The 19,282-nt window shown below is 45.3% G+C and overlaps 1 protein-coding gene and 1 long non-coding RNA gene across 4 annotated transcripts in view; one reads left to right on the top strand and one right to left on the bottom strand.

The window, feature by feature from the left end:
- The window catches only part of LOC138761594 (receptor tyrosine-protein kinase erbB-4-like), a 910,121-nt gene that overhangs the window by 650,046 nt on the left and 240,793 nt on the right, over window positions 1–19,282 (bottom strand). The window lies entirely within an intron of this gene.
- On the top strand, window positions 14,773–18,707 carry LOC138760047 (uncharacterized). The gene is made up of 2 exons (XR_011355354.1): window positions 14,773–14,878; window positions 18,257–18,707. It is a non-coding gene; the product is annotated as an uncharacterized lncRNA (long non-coding RNA).

The raw sequence follows: 19,282 nt of genomic DNA, 5'->3' as shown, positions 1-19,282 counted from the left end.
TTTGGTTCTCAAAGGACCCACACACCATTTCTTTAAAAGACATTGCAAATCAATTCGGGACAAGCTTGACTCCACGTTTTTCAATGACACCCTCATTAGAGGTGGGAACAACAGTGCTCACAGCCGAGGGGGCCATCTCTGGGTGCCTCTATCCTTAAAGCAGCCTCGATCCTCAGAGAACCCCACCAGACAGGCCAGGCCCTCTTCACTCTGCACCCATTGGTGGGGCGGGGGGGGGGGGGTGAAATGTACAGGAGCCTCAAGACAAGCACTCAGCGGCACAAGGACAGCTTCTTCCCTGCTGCCATCAGATTCCTGGATAATTAATGAACCAAAGACACTGCCTTACTTTTCATGCACTGGAATTGTTATTTTTTAATGCTGTAAGATGGTTATAATATGAATGTTTGCACTGTGACGCTGCCACAAAAACACTGAATTTTGTGACTTGTTCATGACAATACATTCTGACTGATTCTAATTCTAAGATCTCTGGTAATGGTGTGATCTATGGCCAACAGGGTAATCTCCAGCTGATCTCCAGATGATTTCTGGGTGACCGTGGTGATCTCTGGGAGACAGGGAGATGAGGCATGCTGGGTGAACTTGGTTTTATTGGAACAGGTGTCTCCAGGGGTGGACAAACGTTGGGATGGGGTATCCACCACTGCTGTCCTAACAGATCCCTGCCTCTCGCTGGTTCAGGTGAAGGCATCAGTGTGAGACTTTGCCTCTGGAAGGCAGCCAACATCATAAAGGATCCCATCACCTGGTAACAACCTCTTCTCACTGCTACCTTCGGGAAGAAGGTACAGAAGCATGAAGTCCAGAAGCTCTGGACAGTTTCTTACCAACAGTGATCAGGCTCTTGAACCTGCCCTATTCACACTAATTATAGGTTCCCCTGACATTGCCAAAGCACTATTGCAAGTTACTTTTTTTTACACGTGGATAACTGTCAAAACTCTGATATCAGGTATTCAAAAAAACCGACAGCCTCAAGAACCCGACAAAAAAATTGAGGAAAATGAATTTTAGAACTTAAAATTAATAAGAATAAAATACTAGGTAAAAATATGTAAGTGTAAAATTGTAAATGTCCTCTGAAGTAACGCATAAACCTTTGGTGAAGATGGGAGCGAATATTCAGCCAGTGGAGAGCCTTGGTTGAGCTTTGCTCATAGTAGCTGTTTGAATAAAGTTGTGTCAAACAGCTTTGGGGTCGCCCAGGATGAAGAGCTAGTTGATGCCGCTCGCTGCCGGGGTTTCTTTCTTAAAGTGTCTACTTATCCTTGCCCTGATCAAAGGCTTTATCTGTAAATGGCAGGGGTGGGGGGGTGGTGGGGGGAGGAGGTAATTACCTATAATGTTATTGTTTGTGTTTCAGGTGGCTCCGTGGAGGGGGAGGAACCTGCTGATGCAGTGACGGTTAAATGTTTTCAAAGAATGTGACTGAAAATAAAATACTTTAAGGTACCTACATGCAAGTGGAGTTTGTTCAGTGGACATACAGTATGGTATTTTTGTCATTTACACTGTTTATTCTTAATGCAGGTGTATTAGTTAGTCATTGTAAGGGTAAGTCTCAAGCAACTGGAAAATACACTTATCCGGCATCTATCATAGATGCTGGTTACCAGGGGTTTTGCTGTTCTACGGTGGTGATTTTTAAAGTTGTATAGCAGTTGTTTTTTGGCAAAGTTTTTGCTGCAGCAAGGAAGAATTTCAGTTCATATATACCTTTCTTCTTTCTTTGGCTTGGCTTCGTGGACGAAGATTTATGGAGGGGTATGTCCACGTCTGCTGCAGGCTCGTTGGTGACTGACAAGTCGGATGCGGGACAGGCAGGCACGGTTGCAGCGGTTGCAAGGGAAAATTGGTGGGTTGGGGTTGAGTGTTGGGTTTTTCCTCCTTTGTCTTTTGTCAGTGAGGTGGGCTCTGCGGTCTTCTTCAAAGGAGGATGCTGCCCGCCAAACTGTGAAGCGCCAAGATGCACAGTTGGAGGCGATATCAGCCCACTGGCAGTGGTCAATGTGGCAGGCACCAAGAGATTCCTTTAAGCAGTCATTGTACCTCTTCTTTGGTGCACCTCTGTCTCGGTGGCCAATGGAGAACTCGCCATAGAACACGATCTTGGGAAGGCGATGGTCCTCCATTCTGGAGATGTGACCCACCCAGTGCAGTTGGGTCTTCAGCAGCATGGATTTGATGCTTGTGGACTCTGCCAGCTCGAGTACTTCGATGTTGGTGATGAAGTCATTCCAATGAATGTTGAGGATGGAGCGGAGACAGCGCTGATGGAAGCGTTCTAGGAGCCGTAGGTGATGCCGGTAGAGGACCCATGATTCGGAGCCGAACAGGAGCGTGGGTATGACAATGGCTCTGAACACGCTGATCTTTGTGTGTTTCTTCAGGTGGTTGTTTTTCCAGACCCTTTTGTGTAGTCTTCCAAAGGCGCTATTTGCCTTGGCGAGTATGTTGTCTATCTCTTTGTCAATCCTTGCATCAGATGAAATGTATATAACAAGAAACTCACTGTCATGAACTCTATGCACAGGACCATGAATGTTATCTGACGAACCTTGCTAGCTTACACTTTAACTAACTTGTATAAAAACGACTTCATTATTCAGTGATGGTTTCCATCTCATCAGTGCTTTTGTGTACCTGGATGTGGGATGTCCAACTGCATTTTTCAACAGTCAACCTGTATCCTCAGCAGGTGTGTCTGACTGTGCAGCACTCCATATGTTCTCTGCAGTGTGTTTCTATTTCCCTTTACAATATGTGCCACATTATGCCACCAGACAGGCACCCAAGGATCCTCAGGTCCTGACGGCTTCCTGATCATGTCAGAGGTTTAGATCTAGAATTACCAATGGATTAACAGGGGTCTGGGCGGCTGCAGACGCTGCAAATCCACAGACACTCAGTTACTCTGAAGGGACACTCTCTCTCTCCCTCTCTCTCTCTCTCTAACTGTAACGGGCACTGATGACACTAATGGGGACTCTGTATGCCTCATGGCAGGCAGAAAGAAGTTTTGTGCAATATTACATGCTCTTTATTATTATATGTCAATAAATAAATCTGGAGTCTGGACATTCATGGAGATGGTGCATTCTCCTGCAAACTCCCCCATCAGTAATTGTGTCACACTCAGGAGAACAGATTTACTCCAAGCAAACTGCTTAGATCTGTTCTCAAGTCATTCAAAAACAAAACTGAACTCAGGAGGAACAAAGATTAGAAGGAAAGAAGAAAGATAGAGAAGAATGAGCTGAATTTCAGGGGAAGGTTAAACAGAGGAAGAATTTATTCCCTGGAATGTCAGAGAACGAGGGGAGATTTGCTAGAGGTAGACAAGATTATGAGGGGTGGGGATAGGATGATTGCAAGAAGGCTTTTTTCACTGAGTTTGAATGAGACAAGAAATAGAAAGATGTGGGTTAAGGGTGATAGGTAAAAAAGTTTAAAGAGAACATTCAGGGGAAGTTCTTCATGCTGAGAGTGTGGAACGAGCTGCCAGTGATTTCAACACTAAAGAATAATTGTGATTGCTACTTGGATGAGAGGGGTATGGAGGGCTATGGTCCGGGTGAAGGTCATTGGAGCAAGAGAAAATAATAGTCCAACCCAGACTGGATGGAAATGAGGTCCATGATCTTCGTAGATTGATCATTCATTCTCAAGTAAAGGTCTTGACCTCGAAGGGCTGACCATTTTTCTCCATGGATGCTGCCTGGTCTGCTGAGTACCTCCATCATCAGGATTTGCTTCAGAGAGTCGTGTATCTGTGGAATCCTCATTTCAGGGAAGCAGTACAGGCTGCCTCATTAAATAGATTTAAGATCCAGTGGGAGAAATTCTTACAGAAGAGGGTTATGGATAGGTCGGTGGAGCTAACCCCTTGGCCAGATCTGGCGTAATCTTGCAGAGAGCAGAGCCCACTCGACAGGCCAGGTGGCCAACTCCTGCTCCTATCTGTTGGTCTTGTTAATGCTGGACCTCAGTCCCATGGCATTACCCTGTCATTCGACACATCCTTGGGGGAAGCACACCAGTTGGCTCCAACGCATTTCATTTCGCCAGGTGATGATGAATATTCTCTGCTCCTCATTGCACTGCAATCCCCACAGCCCTCCCTAATCCCCCCACCTACACCCCCTCCTGTGGGTCCCCTCGCCCCACCATGTTTCCTCCATTCCCCCACTGTGGGTGGCCCACTCCACCCCACATTGTGGGTCCTCTCCCCTACCCCCACTGTGTGGGGGAGAGGAAGGGCGAAGCGTAGAGCCTCTGCCAACACAATGACAGATTTGGCAATAATTGAACCAGTCCGAGCAGTCCAGAGCGAGGGGGCGAGTGTCTACTTGGGCCAACAGCGCTGCCAGTGATTGAGCATCTCTCCGCACAAGGATCAGCAAGTCGCTGATTGTATTACACGGTGTTTTCACAAAACTAAAATGTCAAGCTGCATTACCGCCAGCCTCCGATGTAATGTCAGCACGCGCAATTTTCCACTTATGTCAACTACGCGACACTAAGTGACCCCACATCAACCCCCTCCCAGAAAAGGCATTGTTTTAAATGTTTGAACGGCTTTGTGGGTCAGTGTGTTTCCATTCTGTCATTGCATTAATTATCGCTCTCTTTGCCAACCCCACTCGGCCTCTTGCTGAGTGCCTGCCCTGAGCTGCAAGCAGCTTTGCATTTCAATTTTCCATCGCCGCTCAGTGCTTTGTTTGCCTAATATTCTTTTTTGAACTGAAAGGTGGTGCTCCTTGCATGTTCCCACTGATGAAGGACTGGGCGCGACCCTTCAGTTGCACGCTCCGTTTCAAAGAAATCCAACCTTCCTAAAGATTAGCTGTAAGGACTGAACAAAGGAGGGATTTCCAATCTCTGTGGAACTTTCATTCAATGGCAAACCCCATTCTCAATGGAGAGTGGGTGCTAGGCCCAGCCTGTTGGAGAACCCTGTCTGTCATTCCTGCTTCCAATGAGGACAACCCTGCCAAAGAAAGAGGAGGACGATAGGCTCTGAGACAATAGCCAGGAAAAACCATGAGCACCAAGCTGTCCTCTGAGTGATCACCCTTTGCTGACTCACCACTGGCCTTGATGAGGTTCAATGGAGCGATTGATTTTCCAACAGGCCGATATTCCAATTTAACACTCGGATGCAAATTAGACAAATTGGTTTCCTCTTCAAACCACATTCCTAACAAGGGGCCGAGGCCTGACGAGGCGCTCAGTCCCAAAACTTTGGTGACCCTTCACTTCCTGTGGATGGCGTGTGACCTGTTGAGTTTCACCAGCATGTTTTAAATCTTAAAAGTTTTAATTTAGATGTACAGCATGGTAACAGGCCCTTCTGGCCCATGTGCCCAAATACCCCAACTGTTCTGTACATTTTGGAGGGTAGCAGGAAACCGAAGCACCCAGAGGTAACCCACGCAGACACAGAGAGAACATACAAACTCCTTGCAGACAGTGCCAGATTTGAACCTGGGACGCTGGGCACTATAATAGCATTGCACTATCTGCTATGCTATACTGCATGTCCTGCTTGTTAAGGAGGACATTACTGCCGTGAGGTGGCAGGATGGTATGGAGGGATCAACCAGTGAGGCTGTTTGGGTGGAACTGAGGGGTGGAGGAGGCAAGAGGGTGCTAATAGGGGTGTATTATAGACCACCAAATGGGCCAAGAAAATTAGAGGAACAAATTTGTAGGGAGATAACGTTTATGTGTGAAAATCATAAGGTAGTGACCATGGGAGATTTTAACTTCCCACACATTGATTGGGATACCCATATGGTTAGAGGGCTAGATGGGCTGGAGTTCGTTGAATGTGTTCAGGATTGTTTTCTAAATCAGTTAGTAGAAGAACCGACTCGGGATGGTGTAATACTGGATCTCCTATTAGGGAACGAGCTAGGTCAGGTAGCGGACATTAATGTTGGAGAACCAATTGGGTTTAGTGATCATAATTCTGTTAGTTTTAGGGTAGTTTTAGGGAAGAGCAAGGAGAGGCCTAAAGTTGAGGTTCTGGATTGGAAAAGAGCAAATTTCGAAGGAATAAGAAGGGATTTGGGGAGTATTGAGTGGGACAGGATATTTTCAGGTAAGGATGTTAATGAAAAATGGAGGATATTCAAAAAAGAAATTTTGAGGGTACAGAGTAGTTATGTTCCAGTGTGGATCAAAGGAAAGGCTGGAAGTCATAGGGAGGCTTGGTTTCGAGGAATATTGGAAATTTGGTTAGGAGAAAAAGGGAGGTGTACAAGAGGTATAAAGAGCAGGGAGCTGAGAAGTTGAAGGAGGACCTCAAGGAGTGTAGAAGGAATCTTAAGAAAGAAATTAGAAAGGCCAAAAAAAGGCATGAAGAGGCTTTGGCTGACAGAGTAAAAATAAATCCAAAGGGTTTCGATAAGTACATTAAAAGTAAAAGATTAGTGAGAGATAAAATTGGACCCCTTGTAGATAGCGAGGGTAGGCTGAGTGAGAAGTCTGAGGAAATGGGGGAAATTTTGAATGATTTCTTTGCCTCGGTATTCACTAGGGAAAAAAATGTTGAACCAGTTGAAGTAAAGAAAAATAGTGGGGAGGTCATGAAGCATATAAGGATAACCGAGGAGGTAGTGATGGCTGTGTTAAAATAGATAAAGGTGGATAAATCTCCCGGACCGGACAAAATATTCCCTAGGACACTCAGGGAGGCTAGTGGACAGTTAGTGGGGCCATTAACAGAGATATTTAGGATGTCACTGGCCATGGGGGTGGTGCCAAAGGATTGGAGGGTGGCGCATGTGGTTCCTCTGTTTAAGAAAGGGTCCAAATGCAAACCTGGGAATTATAGGCCTGTAAGTCTGACGTCTGTGGTGGGCAAGTTGATGGAAAGTGTTCTGAGGGATGCTATTTACAAATTTTTGGAGGTACAGGGATTGATAGGGAGTAATCAGCATGGTTTTGTCAGGGGTAGATCATGCTTGACAAACCTGATTGAGTTCTTCGAGGGGGTTACAAAAAAGGTTGATGAAGGGAAAGCTGTGAATGTTGTCTATTTGGACTTTAGTAAAGCTCTTGACAAAGTTCCCCACAGGAGGTTAGGAAAAAAGGTGGAGGCATTAGGTATAAATAAGGAGGTAGTGAAATGGATTCAGCAGTGGTTGGATGGGAGGTGTCAGAGAGTAGTGGTAGAAAATTGTTTGTCCAATTGGAGGCTGGTGACTAGTGGAGTTCCTCAGGGTTCGGTCCTGGGTCCACTATTATTTGTTATATATATTAACGATCTGGATGTAGGGGTGGAGAAGTGGAAAAGCAAGTTTGCGGATGACACAAAGATTGGTGGTGTTGTGGACAGTGAGGTAGATTACCGTAGATTAAAAGGTGATTTAGGAAGGCTGGAGGTGTGGGCTGAGAAATGGCTGATGGAATTTAAAACAGATAAATGTGAGGTGCTACATTTTGGAAAGGCAAATTTAAATAGATCATATACATTGAATGGTAGACAATTGAGGAGTGCAGAGCAACAAAGGGATTTAGGAGTTATGGTAAATAGTACCCTCAAGGCTGATACTCAGGTAGATGGTGTGGTGAAGAAGGCATTTGGAATGTTGGCCTTCATAAATCGGAGTATTGAATTCAAGAGTAGGGAGGTTATGATGAAATTGTACAAGGCATTGGTGAAGCCAAATTTGGAGTACTGTGTACAGTTTTGGTCACCAAATTATAGGAAAGATATAAACAAAATAGAGAGAGTGCAGAGAAGGTTCACGAGTATGCTGACAGGATTTCAGGGTCTGAGTTACAGGGAAAGGTTGTGCAGACTGGGGCTTTTTTCTCTGGAGCGTAGAAGATTGAGAGGGGACTTGATAGAGGTGTTTAAGATTTTAAAAGGGACAGACAGAGTAAATGTGGATAGGCTTTTTCAATTAAGAAAGGGGGAGATTCAAACTAGAGGACATAGTTTAAGATTGAAGGGGGAAAATTATAAGGGGAACATGAGGGGAAATTTCTTTACGCAGAGGGTTGTGGGGATGTGGAATGAGCTTCCGGCAGACGTGGTTGAGGCGGGATCATTGGTTACATTTAAGGAAAGACTGGATCGTTACATGGATAGGAGGGGACTAGAGGGGTATGGACCGGGTCCTGGTCAGTGGGACTAGGAGGTTGGGGATTTGCTATGGCATGGACTAGTAGAGCCGAACTGGCCTGTTCTGTGCTGTAAGTGGTTATATGGTTATATGGTTATATGTTAGCTGATTATGACACACCATAAAATGGCAATGACCCTAATTCATCATCATAAGGGGCTGAAGGTGAATGGAGTGACCTGCTGTTTCTGTCGGAGTGCCACTCAGCAGTAAACTCTGTTTGCGCCTCGGGATCCTAAGAAGTCATCCCCGTATTTTGTTTGCCCCTCACTATTCCCAGCGACTGGAATGACAAGTGGTGAGACAGATTGCAGTGCAAGTGCTTTTGTACAACTGAAGCCCCTTTCACAATTTCATCCCAGTAACTTGGCCATTCAGTATCCCAGGATAAGAATGGGGGTTTGGCCTTTCACACTATACCACTCCTAATCGGGACACTGTATGCTTTCCCACTTCCCCGGCATTTGGTCTGTTCTACCTTTAATAGGAAGTGCCTGCAATGCAATGGCCCATTTAATATTTGCCTGTTCTCAATACCAGCGTCTGCAGACTAGGGGATGAGGCCGGCAATCCCCAGCGTGAGAGGACATCATCTGATGCTGGCGTTGAGCAGATTTTGCTTTCACACTGGCCACTTTAAAGACCGATTGGCGTTTGATTCCTGGGATCACTGGCAAGTATGAAAGGGGCATAAGATACATAGCAATTTCACCTATTCCTTGCTCAACTGGAGCATCAGCTCCACAATCCCCAGAGATGCTGTCTGTCTTATTGAGTTGCTACAGCAATTCTTTGCTTGCTTAATATTCCAACACCTGTGGACTTTTTTATTGTTTTCCTGTGCTAAATTTCCAAATCTTTTTGTAGTGAATTAAGTTTATTTTTAAATTAAAAAAAAATACAATTCCACAGCACAAGAAAAACAGGGTAATAAATAATCAAAAAAGCAGGTCTCAGAAGCTTTTGAATGTTGGGAGTGATAAAAATCAAGTGTAATTACTGAGAAATGCAGATCACTGACACTTTCTCTTTACATAACCAAAACTCAGGCTCCTGTTACAGAAGCCTGCCATCGCCTGACATGAACACGCCACTCACAGATGACAAAATGTATTCGGGTGTGGTGTCTAAAAAAATCAGAATTAAGCTTCCCAAAAGGCCAGTCTTAACAACCACCCAAGCTGGTTGAACAAGGAAATGAAAAGTCTCTGACCTGCTCCTAAGTGGCTTAAAGAATTTACTTTTCTGCTCTCTGGTTGAGTGGTAATTTCACAGGAGAGAAGAAAAAAAAATCCCAAACATCTCTTCAACCTGCAAACACTCCAGGAAGTAACTCAAAGGAAATGTTTCAGAAAGAATATTTTAATTTAGACAAACAGCACCGAAACAGGCCATTTCGGCCCACGAGCCCCTGCCGCCCAATTTACACCCAGTTGACCTACACCCCCAGTTCATTTTGAATGGTGGGAGGAAACCCGGAGCCCCTGGAGAAATCCCACGGAGGCACGGGGAGAACATACCAACTCCTTACAGCCAGCGCAGGATTTGAACCCCTGTCCCGATCTCTGGGGCTGTAAAGGCGTTGTGTTAACCAGTACACCAACTGTTCCATCCAAACACTTTGCAATTATTGAATTAGAGTTTCCCTTTTTAAACCCCACCTGAATGAGCGGTGGCAAATTAAGCTTTGTTTAAATTGGATCATTTCCTGGTCGGGATTTGAGCCACTGTTCCTTTACTTCTCCAATTTCCATGCAACCCTTCCTTGTTGGCAGGGATGACTGCCATGCATTAACAAGCAAAAATCTTTGTCAAAGCACGACTGCAGCTTCACAGCACTCGCAGTTGACTCCTGGTGAACCCAACAGTGATATGTCAGTCCTTATAACCCCTGATGATGGAAGCACATGCTATTTGTCAGCAACCCCTTCCATTGCAAACACTCTCCACAGTTCAAGGGCAAAAATCCTGTCATAGACTGCGCACATCAACAAGACAACCTCCAGCAAACCTTGACGATTATTTGCTGTTCTATTGCCAAAAATATTCTGACGTTTGTCAACTCTGTGAAATCTGTTGACGATCTGAAGAGGGAGCAGTTTCAGCGACAGAGTGGTAGCACCCACTGCAATATGGCTCATAGCCATTGGAAAAAGCAAGGTCTGCACTAACAATTAGAGTCTGCAGCCTTACAATGACTTTCACTAAAACAGTGGGAAGACTTAGAAAGTCAGGCAGCACCTGTGGAGGGAGAAGCATTAGCAGAGCCAGGAAGTGTCGCCAATTGAACGTGTTGCAGAGAAGGGGGAGGAGTGGAGGGATCAAAGGGATTGTTGCAGAACACAACAGAATGGAAAACACAGTGTATTGTGGGAAGGGAAAAGTTTGGTGTGTTCAAAGAATAGTGGATCTGGACACAGGATGAATGCAGAAATCATCTTTATTGAAACACACGTCAGGGGATCACAACATGAATAACGTACGCAAGTATTTTCAATCACACAACACAATGCAACAGTCCCATTGGACAATACTACCATTACCAGTGCCTGCTTACACTCTTACAAGCACAGTACAACCCAGTCTTTCTTTCTTTCTTTTTCTTTGGCTTGGCTTCGCGGACGAAGATTTATGGAGGGGGTAAAAAAGTCCACGTCAGCTGCAGGCTCGTTTGTGGCTGACCAGTCCGATGCGGGACAGGCAGACACGATTGCAGCGGTTGCAAGGGAAAATTGGTTGGTTGGGGTTGGGTGTTGGGTTTTTCCTCCTTTGCCTTTTGTCAGTGAGGTGGGCTCTGCGGTCTTCTTCAAAGGAGGCTGCTGCCCGCCAAACTGTGAGGCGCCAAGATGCACGGTTTGAGGCGTTATCAGCCCACTGGCGGTGGTCAATGTGGCAGGCACCAAGAGATTTCTTTAGGCAGTCCTTGTACCTTTTCTTTGGTGCACCTCTGTCACGGTGGCCAGTGGAGAGCTCGCCATATAATACGATCTTGGGAAGGCGATGGTCCTCCATTCTGGAGACGTGACCCATCCAGCGCAGCTGGATCTTCAGCAGCGTGGACTCGATGCTGTCGACCTCTGCCATCTCGAGTACCTCGACGTTAGGGGTGTGAGCGCTCCAATGGATGTTGAGGATGGAGCGGAGACAACGCTGGTGGAAGCGTTCTAGGAGCCGTAGGTGGTGCCGGTAGAGGACCCATGATTCGGAGCCGAACAGGAGTGTGGGTATGACAACGGCTCTGTATACGCTTATCTTTGTGAGGTTTTTCAGTTGGTTGTTTTTCTAGACTCTTTTGTGTAGTCTTCCAAAGGCGCTATTTGCCTTGGCGAGTCTGTTGTCTATCTCATTGTCGATCCTTGCATCTGATGAAATGGTGCAGCCGAGATAGGTAAACTGGTTGACCGTTTTGAGTTTTGTGTGCCCGATGGAGATGTGGGGGGGCTGGTAGTCATGGTGGGGAGCTGGCTGATGGAGGACCTCAGTTTTCTTCAGGCTGACTTCCAGGCCAAACATTTTGGCAGTTTCCGCAAAGCAGGACGTCAAGCGCTGAAGAGCTGGCTCTGAATGGGCAACTAAAGCGGCATCATCTGCAAAGAGTAGTTCACGGACAAGTTTCTCTTGTGTCTTGGTGTGAGCTTGCAGGCGCCTCAGATTGAAGAGACTGCCATCCGTGCGGTACCGGATGTAAACAGCGTCTTCATTGTTGGGGTCTTTCATGGCTTGGTTCAGCATCATGCTGAAGAAGATTGAAAAGAGGGTTGGTGCCAGAACACAGCCTTGCTTCACGCCATTGTTAATGGAGAAGGGTTCAGAGAGCTCATTGCTGTATCTGACCCGACCTTGTTGGTTTTCATGCAGTTGGATAATCATGTTGAGGAACTTTGGGGGACATCCGATGCGCTCTAGTATTTGCCAAAGCCCTTTCCTGCTCAGTCACATTGGACTTAAAACTACTGATACTAGCAACTGCTTATACAGACTTATCACAACCAAGGACTATAATATGCTACCCTCCGTTCCTTATCTAACATGGGCTCGGCTCAGATACTATCTACAACTCCACAGTATACAAGAGCTCTAATCCCTCTGTAGTGCACACCTTATCAATGACTCCTCCAGGGTTATCCACAGCAGGGTTTGTCTCAGGGTCGAAGAGTAAAAGAACTACTGCACATGGTGAGCTTTATAGTACAGTAAGTGGAGGGTCTGGCCAAGGTAATTAAAGGGGACAGTGATCAGGTGCGCACTAATGGGTGGGCTGAGTCCAACCTTGATTGGCAGGTGATGCGACTTCCAACTAGGTTCCAGACGGAGAGCCCACTTGATCTTCCACAATCCACACTACATACAGGCAAGGGTAGCATCAGCTGGCACAGACCTGCCAACTGGGGCTGGTCTGTCTGAAGGATGGAAACGGAGATGGGGGTGGGAGAAGAGTGAGAGAAAATAGAGGGAGAGAGAGGGGGAATCAGAGAAAGGGAGAGAGGAAGTGAGAATGAGAGAGTGAAAGAAGGGAGAGGCAGAGAGAGAAAGAAAATAAAAAAAGGAAAGAAAGATGGAGAAAAAGAAAGGAAAAAAAGAAAGGAGATAGAGAGACAGGGAGAGGGGAGAGAGAGGGGGAATCAGAGAAAGGGTGAGAGGAAGTGAGAATGAGAGAGTGAAAGAGGGGAGAGACAGAGAGAGAAAGAAAATAAAAAAAGGAAAGAAAGATGGAAAAAAAGAAAGAAAGGAAAAAAAGAAAGGAGATAGAGAGACAGGGAGAAGGGAGAGAGAAAGAATGTGTGTGTGTGTGTGTGTGTGTGTGTGTGTGTGTGTGTGTGTGTGTGTGTGTGTGTGTGTGTGTGTGTGTGTGTGTGTGTGTGAGAGAGAGAGAGAGAGAGAGAGAGAGCGATAAAGTGCTAAAACTGTGAATCTGCAGTTGTCCAGAATCTGAAACCAAATCTGTCAGCCTATATCCGGGACCTTTGACAACCTCTTGTCAGATTTGGTCAGATCCAATGCAAACTGGAAAGGCTGGTTAACTGAAGTTGTGAGATTCATTGTTGATACATTGTTCCCTGAAAGTGGTATCGCAGGTGGACAGAATTGTAAAAAAAGCTTTTGGCATCTAAGCCTTTATAAACATAGGAGTTGGGATGTTGAAGTTGTTTAAGACATTGGTGAGGCCAAATTTAGAATATTGTGTGCAGTTCTGGGCACCTAACTAAAGGAAGGATGTCAATTAAGATTGAAAGAGGGTGGAGAAGATTTACTAGGATGTTGCTGGATCTTCAGGAGTTGAATTACAGGGAAAGATTAAACAGATTAGGACTTTATTCCTTGGAGAGAAGAATGAGGGGAGATTTGATAGATGTTTACAAGATTATGAGGGGTATAGACAGAGTGGATGCAAGTAGGCTTTTACCACAGATTGGGGGAGATAAATACAAGGGACCATAGCTTTAAGCTGAAAGGGGAAAGGTTTAGGGAGAACATTGGGAGAAAGTTCTTCACTCAGAGAGTGGTGGGAGCATGGAATGCGGTGTTGGTGAATACGGGCTCAATCTTGAGTTTTAAAAATAGGTTGGATAGATACATGGGTGGGAGAGGTCTGGAAGGTTATAGAGTGGGAGCAGGTCAGGGGGACTAGTGAAAAGTAGTTGGCTCAGACTAGAAGGGCTGAGTGGCCTGTTTCCTGTGCTGTAGTGTTCTACAATAGAGTTATTGTGTTGTAAGTGCAGAAGGAACCTATTGTTTTACTTCTAACTGCTCCTGGATCCAGTCGGTCAGGAACTCTTCCAGTTTGTCGCGTGAAACACGACTCTTTCAGACAACCTGGACAGCTATGTGGGGCCTGTAAGCTTCCTCAACCTTATATTCAACTTATTTGCTGATGGGGATTGTTCTTTTTTCATTTGATGTCCTTGGATTGATCATCATTCTTTGTTCTGAATGTACTAGATGAAATCAAGAACTGGCAAGAATTGAACAAAGCTGTTGATATTTGTGCCAGCAAGTTAACAGGGTGGGGAAGCTGAAGGCCCAATGGTGAGCCCAAAATGTTTGATGCTGGACTTTTGACAATGCCATGGCATCAGGTATTCGAGCGCCCAGTACCAAGCAGAGCCAGGTCCGTCACTGGCGCCGACCTCCCATCCACTGCAGTCATCGATCTGAAGCGCTGCCTCAAAAAAACAACCGACGTCAAAAAAGATCCCATCACGCAGGTCACAATCTCTTCCCCCTGCTGCCTTTGGACAGAAAGTTCAGAAGCCAGAAGCCCAGAACCTCTTGGGTCAAGAACAGTTTCTTTTGAACAGCGATCAGACTCTTGAATCTCCCTTTGTTACACTGATCATGGACTGCTCTGACACCACAAAAAGGACTTTCTGCAGTATGCAAGTCACTGAGATGAATGGGAATATATATTTTATTTTGTGTTTTGTTTTGGCCCAATGTACTGATGTCATTGTGAAGAAAACTCGTCAGTGCCTCTACTTTCTCAAGGGTTTGTGGAGGCTCAGTATGACATCAGAAACCTTGGCTCAGTATGACATCAGAAACCTTGGCTCAGTATGACATCAGAAACCTTGGCTCAGTATGACATCAGAAACCTTGGCTCAGTATGACATCAGAAACCTTGGCTCAGTATGACATCAGAAACCTTGGCTCAGTATGACATCAGAAACCTTGGCTCAGTATGACATCAGAAACCTTGGTTTTTCTGTATTTTCCCGGTCAGTTTGCTTACATTTCTTTCTTTTGTATACATATCCTTTTTTGAATACAGTTTGAATAGGTATAAATTCTGCCTGGCCAGCAGGAAAAATAAAGTCAGGTTGTATATGATGTCATGTACATACTCTAACAATAAGTCTGAACTTTCAACTGTGAATTCGCCCATCGTTATTGAATGAAGATCTACCGGGACCAATGCCTGAAGAGGGCACACAAAATCAGTGAATCGGTGCGGACTCGAAAGGCCAACATGGCCTGTTTCCGCTCCATAAATGGTTATATGGTTAATGTGGAGTTCAATTAAGTATTTAGTTTGCAGATTTTTTTTTTACAAAGCACTTATTCAGCTGCTGAGGGTAAGAATTTCTGTGCATGTGCACAGTGTATAATGTTTAATGTGTATGACAATAAACCTATTCTCATATTATCACACCACAAGAGAAGGGGGTGAAGCTTTCCCTCTTAATGGGCATGGAAATTGCCTCACACTTGTGTTACTTGCCACTCACTAGGTCAAGCCTGAGTGTTGACCACATCTTGCCGTTTCATTGACTTAAGATAGAACTGAGAGTTCTGTGCTGTTACTGAGCACACTTCCTTGAGGAATGTGCTGGGGCTTGGATCACTGCCTCCCGACAGCCACAGACATCTTCCTTTATACAAGCTACCAACTGCCATGAACACAGCACACACTTCCCAACCCAGCCCCACCCTCTCCTCTCCATCGGCTCCTGCTGCTTTGGAAGAGCAGCCAACACAGTCGCCCCACCCTGATCACCCTCTTGTCAACCCCCCCTCCCCAACTGCTGAGAAGAAGACTCACGAGAAAAGGATTACATGCCACCAGATTCCAGGGCAGTTTCTTTCCTGCTATTATCAAACTCCTCAATGAGCCCCACACCAGTAAAATTAGGCAGTTTTTACTCCACGTGAATCAATTTCCCTCTGTAACTTGGTACTTCCGTACTGGGTCATTTCTGCTGTACTACATATGGGACGTATCACTGGGCATCTTGTGGAAGCAAACTTTCTCACTGCACCTTGATGCACGTGACATTAAAGTTGAGCTAAACAATAACAGCCATTGAGGACATTTTCCTCTGATTCGGAATAATGTAAATAATGCCTGGGATCACTGATGACTGATTGGCAATAGCTCTCACCCTCTCGCCATTTGTTCCATGTTTGGACTGAGGTGGGGTCTAGCGATGAACAGTAAAATGGTAAATGGGGTGTGTAGGTTTGGACTTGAGCATTGTCAGTGACTTTTACTTTGCCTTTGGAGGGTAGACTGATGGTGCACCAACTAAACACTACACCTTTACAGAGCCAGCGATCAGGACCGGGGTTCGAATCCCACACTGTCTGTAATGAGCTTGTATGTTCTCCCTGTGTCTGCATTGGTTTTTCTTCGGGGGGGGGCTCTGGTATCCTTCCACCTGGGGGTATAAATTGGCTGGCACAAACTCGAGGGCCGAAATGGCTTGTTTTTGTGCTGAATGACTAAATTTAAATTTAAACCAGACTGGAGCAGTGTATAGAGACATAGTATTGTACAGGACAGATATACTCCCTTTTGCCCATTTTGTCAATCCCAAGCAAGTTGCCCACCTATTTGCCTATCTACGGCCAGTATCCGTCTTAGCCATTTCTATCCATGTACCTGTCAAACTATCTCTTTGAACACATAAACGTAAGAAATAGGAGCAGGAGTCAGCCATTCAATAAGATCATGGCCGATCTGATCAAAGGCTCATCTCCACTTACCTGCCTGTTCCCCATATCCCTTAATTCCCATTCTTGGCAAAAAAAAACTTTCCAACCTTTTCTTAAATACATTTACTAAGGCAGCCTCCACTCCTTAAATGGGCAGCGAATTCCATAGATTCACCACCCTCTGGGAAAAGCAGTTCCTCTTCATCTCAGTCCTAAATCTACCACCCTGGATCTTAAGGCTACATCCCCTAGTCCTAGTCTCCTCTGCCAATCTTACCTCCATCTTATGCCTTTCATTATTTTATATACTTCTATAAGAAATGTATCCCATCTCAACCAAGTTGTCCACCCAGAATAGATCCCTTTGGCTGTCTATGGCCCATATTCATTTGAGTCCTTCCTATCCAGAAGGGAATCATGGTTGGCATAGTGATTAACAATCGAGACTGGAGTTTGAATCCCACACTGTCTATAAGGAGTTTGTACATTCTCCCCGTGTCTGCATGGAGTTTCCCCAGGAGCTTTGGTTTCCTCCCACCATTAAAAAACATACCGGGGTCTGTAAGTAAATTGGGTGTAATTGGGCGGCACGAGCTCATGGGCCAAAATGGCCTGTTACCATGCTGCACATATAAAACATCCATGTGTTTGCCAAATTGTGTTTCGAAAACACGAACACTTTGAGAGTGGGCAGGATTACTAATCTATCATGGGAGCACATCCCAACTGAGAGAACCCCTCTCGATACCTCATAACAGGAAGGATGTTAATGCCTTGGAAATGATGAAGAGGAGATGGACCAGGAAGTTGCCTGAATTGGAGAACATGTTATATGCAGCAAGTTTGACAGAGGTAGGGCTTTTCTCTTTGGAGCGACAAAATTAATAGAGGTGTGTAAGATTATAAGGAACTTAAATAGGGTGGAGAGCCAGTGCCATTTGTCTGGGGTGACCACAGAGGACATCTGTTTCAGGTGAGGGGAGGAAAGTTTAGAAGAGGTATCTGAGGGAGGAATTTTAACACAGAGTGGAAGGTGCCTGGAATGCATTGTCGGGGGTGGTGGTGGAGACATTCAACAGATTCCTTGATAGGCACATAGAGGTAAGAAAAATAAAGGCTTATAGGTGCAAAGTTGGGAAAAATTATATTGTGGCGGAGTAGACACCTGTTTACAGGTTGGCACCGCATTATGGGCTAAAGGGCCTGTACTGTGGTGGAATGTTGCATAAAACAGAAGATGGTATCCAGCATCTATGGGGATTGGTAGATGCCATATAAGCAAATTTTCAATTTGCTTGAGATTGCGTGTTGTGTGATTGGTGCATCAATTTTAAACTTCTGCTTTTTTTAACCTATTTATTTTCTGCAATATTTTTGCTGGTTGCTTGAATTCCAAATAACTGTAGCTTTACTGTATTCAAGCACCCAGAGGCAGATCTTAGGGTGGGTCACTGAGCACAAATCACCGCATGCCAGTGATAAATCAGAGAGAAAGAAACAATGGCTGGAGGAACTCAGCGCCAGTGTGGAGATAAAGAAGTCTGGATGTCCTAGGTCAAATCTTTTCATCAAAGCTGGGAGCAATCCTGATCAGGGGCGCTGACCATAAACGTCAACCATTTCTTTTTCTCCCACTGATCACTCTTTTTTCTTTAATCTAGAATGAAGATTTTGATGGGAAGACTGGTCCTGGTGAGCTCCTGAATAATCCCTAATGCCACTGGTTAAATCACACATGGCAAGAGCTGACATGTAAGGATTCTCATTCTGTGATGAGCTGAATCTCCTTCAATGTGGTGGCAGAGAACTGCACACACCCTCGGCCATGCCCAAAGGGCGGGGGGGGTGGGGGAGGAAGGAAAGAGAAAGGAAGGTCATACATTTCAGACACTCACCAACTAATCCCAGGAATTTCCATCGGGGAATTCTCTACATCTAAATGTGGAACTTGCCACGGTAATATGTACACAGTCGATAGTGAGAGAAATAGCATGTGTGCAATTCAGGAGTGTGGAAGAATGTAGAATATGCCACGTTGTAAATTCTGCATAAAGATCCCACTCAAGCCTGCAAATTATGTGTTTGGATTAAATAAACCATGTTCATACCAAATGTCTCATTCTGCATTTTTCCCTCCAATTAGCCTCTTGAAAGAAATTAAAAATAAACAGGTAGGGGTCCTTTTAAAACACTGAGCTGATGGAGCATATAGGGCATAGTATATTCGAGGCTATAAAGCCTTGAATTGTAAATCGCTATGTTGCCAGTTAATGACTGCGTTAAGTCACGCACTGAAAGTTTTAAATTAAAATAAATTATTGACACCCCAGTAGAAGCTGATTCTGGCCACTGAAACCTGTGCCACCCAATGACCCCACCCAAATTAATCTACAACCCTGTACACTTTTTTTTGTGAAGGGTGGGAGGAAACCGGAGCACCCGAAGGAAACCCACACAGACACGGGGAGAATGTGGAAACTATTACAGATGGCGCCAGTCTCGAACCCGGACCGCTGCTGCTGTAACAGCATCACGCTAACTGCTACACTAACCACGCTGCACTTTCATAGGCAAGAGGCTCCCCCGTATCACCAACCGTCTTGACGTGAACCCGCACTTGTCCTCCAGCGTTGAGATACCTCCATTGCTGCCTGCGTGGAGTCTGTACAGTTCCCTCTATGACCACA

Source organism: Narcine bancroftii, chromosome 4 (assembly GCF_036971445.1).
Source record: "Narcine bancroftii isolate sNarBan1 chromosome 4, sNarBan1.hap1, whole genome shotgun sequence".
Classification (NCBI taxonomy): Eukaryota; Metazoa; Chordata; class Chondrichthyes; order Torpediniformes; family Narcinidae; genus Narcine; species Narcine bancroftii.
The sequence above is the reverse complement of the archived record's forward strand: the minus strand, read 5'-3'. Positions and strand labels throughout refer to the sequence as shown.